Genomic DNA, 3,031 nt, shown 5'->3' with positions numbered 1-3,031 from the left:
TTCGTGGTTTAGTTGAAGATAAAAGAATAGGCCTTAAAGGAGTCCATGAGTGAGGTTACCACGGAGGACAGAGCACTGCAGAGAGTTTCAGCATGGACCCCCCTGAAGCTGGACAGTGGGGCCGCAGACCCTGACTGTTCACTTACTGATGCGTATGGCCTTGACACATAGACTGGGGACAGGACCTCTGAGCTTCAGCTTTCACATCCAAAAAGTGAAAACGGTGTGGCACCCACCTCACAGGTTCCAGGGAGCATGAAATGCCGCCACTGTGCTGTACTTGGAGCTCTAAAATGTGTGGGGAAGGATATCCACAACAACGGCTGATAGAACGTCCTAGAGTCACGAAGAACAAGCACTCTTAGGAAAGGTGCCATTTTAGTTAGATATGACACAATGAATAGGGTTTGGAGCAGAAGGGAAGGATTGTCTATTTCAGGAAGTGGGAAAAAAAAAAGAATGAGCAATAAGTCTTCATCTGCCTTTGTGTCCCCACATTATGTCTTGTCTTCCAGGTCTTATGGAAACACTTCCCTCATGTAAAAGAGAAAAAAATAAACATAGTCGTATTACATTTTGGGTGAAACCTTTAAAATCAGAGACATCACGCACAGCTTTGCTGCATATTAAAAGCCTAAAGGAGAAAGAGGAACAGAAAAATGTTGTTTAATTTGGATGGAGGTTGGAGGAAAGAATGATCTTCAAATAGTTCAGAGTCCTGTCATTTGGCTGAAATCCGTTTCTAAGTAAAACTCTCCATAGTGCCCTCCCTGCCCTTCTTCCCCACGCTTCCTGTCCTAACCAGCTCTTCCCCAGAACAGCTCTCACCTTCCCAAAGCAGAATAAAACCCAGGACAGTGTTGAAGGAAAATTGCACTTTTGCGTTTCTAGATGATTTCTTAACAGAAAACATACGAACTCTCAGAAATAAAACTTAGGTGAGGATTCCAGGCTCCAACCTATGACCTGAAGAAACCAAGTTCATTGGTTGACTTACAAATGTGTTGATTATAACTCTCTTCATAGAATGACATCAGGACATTTGAATATGAAATTAAAGAATTTACTCACCTGCCTTTATACTTCCATCAGGCCAAGCAGCTGGAAAGACAGGGTTTTTGTTTTCCAGAACACAGGGATATTCACTTTCATTCACATTAAACAAGCTGAAAAGTTGTCGAAGTTTCCTTGAGATGTTTGTAAAGAATAGTGGAGCAAACATTTGGAAATTTGGATGAGGCAGAATGCATCTCCAACACTGTACTAGACTCTTGCTTTTTAGTAAATGTTATGTCTGGCTTCACTTTGAGTGTGAAGGATGAATGTTTTTCAAAACTCTCATTGCTGTACAAATATGATGTGTTAATGCCTCAAAATCACTGTTTACCCAGCTGCTTCCATGTAAGGTACCTGGAACTCTCGCCAGAACTTTTTCTCTTTATGTATCTATCTCATTTTCATTGCCATTTCTGTAGATTATTCTAAGAGGCAAAAGAAGCATGGTGATTTTGAGGAGGTGGCTCCAGATACTCTTTTATTTCCACAGGCACCAAATCCCAGCTTGATGACAGGATGGAAGTTAACTTGGGCAACATATGCATGATTAGAGAATCCATCATCGGGGCATTCCCACCCACAATTTTCCTCCCAAGGTTCTGTTATTCTTTGTTAGGACAAAGACTACCCAGGGGACGTCATTGGAAAGTCTGTTATGAACCACAACTTTTCCCGCAGAAAACCCTACAGCTGTCCTTGTAATGAGATATGTTCAATTTCAGAAGCCTGGAAAAGTGGAAATACTAGGTTGGCAGTTAGAATAAAATTCAGGAAAGATTCACATAGTTGGTAATTGAAGCTATAAGCATGCGTGAGGTCATGAAGCAAGAGAATAGAAAGAGAGAAGGCCCAGAGCCAAGCTGCAGGGTTCTCCAACATTTAAAGTTCAAGAAGGTGGTTTATTCAGGTATGATATACAACAAATCAAAATCTTTAAAATGTAAGGTATTATGTCTGAAGTGGATCAGTGAAATGATCAGCTTCAGAAAGGCTCCAGTGAGGCTGGCATAAGAATCAGTTACTGAGGGGGTGTGGCGAGGGCTGGGGACAGAGTGGAGAGGAAAATGGGAACTAGGAATCCCCAGCACTCCTCTACAGGTGCTGAGGTTGGTAATGTTCTGCAGCCCAAGGTAAACTCTATGCAGTGCATACCTGGTCACCTCCAAAAGGCAAATGGAGAGTTTCAAGTGATGCTTCACTTCCAGGATCAGGAGACATTTCTAATCATCTTTACAACCTCCCAAGTAAAGATATTCGGAGGCTTTCCATGTCAACAGCAGGAGGCTTATATTCCAGAAAGTTAAGCCTGTGCCATTCTCAGCCTGAGCCAGTATGTTATGAAGAGCATTACCATGGCAATTTCACATTCTGGAACTGTGCTTGTCTCATAAATGCCACGTGCCAATGAGTCATAGAGGTGTTTTATTCTAGAACAATGTACACCCCCAAAAAGGAGTTTGTACAGATTTACCAAGAAACTATTGTTATTGTCTACAGTTCATGCAGTTCCAAAACTATCTGTGCCTCCTTTTACTCACAATTTGATCCCAATCTTTTCCAAGGCACTGGCCTCCCAGTACTGCTGTAGATAATTCAGCCTTGGTTTCCTACGGTTAAAGATTATGACTCACACCAGCCTACAAGCCTGGAGAATTACACTGAAGTTGATGCCCACAGTGACCTGATCTGGAGATTCCATACATAGCATATTCTGTTACTACCGTGAGAGACTTTTATATTGACGCAAATCATGTATTTACCTCTTTATGACAATTAAATTACAAAATAGTCCATGCAGTGATCCATAGTGTCATCTCATCTTGATAAGGAAGGGGTAGCTAGAGGAGGAATTGCTGGATGCCTTTAAGTCATCCTCCAACACGAACCATTTTCTTATAAAAGATGAGACAGTTGCATTTACATATCCAAAGCTAGCTGCTATATTTTCTAAGTCATGTCTCAAGTAGAGCATCTA

At 41.6% G+C, this 3,031-nt stretch overlaps 1 long non-coding RNA gene across 1 annotated transcript; it reads right to left on the bottom strand.

Annotated features, from left to right (window-relative positions):
• Window positions 1–326: 326 nt before the first annotated feature.
• On the bottom strand, window positions 327–2,354 carry LOC131382224 (uncharacterized). Its single transcript, XR_009211513.1, has 3 exons — window positions 2,209–2,354; window positions 1,072–1,481; window positions 327–634 (listed from the first exon to the last, which is right to left on the bottom strand). It is a non-coding gene; the product is annotated as an uncharacterized LOC131382224 (long non-coding RNA).
• Window positions 2,355–3,031: the final 677 nt, after the last annotated feature.

The sequence above is a fragment of the Hylobates moloch genome, unplaced genomic scaffold, assembly GCF_009828535.3.
Source record: "Hylobates moloch isolate HMO894 unplaced genomic scaffold, HMol_V3 SCAFFOLD_21, whole genome shotgun sequence".
Classification (NCBI taxonomy): Eukaryota; Metazoa; Chordata; class Mammalia; order Primates; family Hylobatidae; genus Hylobates; species Hylobates moloch.
The sequence above is the reverse complement of the archived record's forward strand: the minus strand, read 5'-3'. Positions and strand labels throughout refer to the sequence as shown.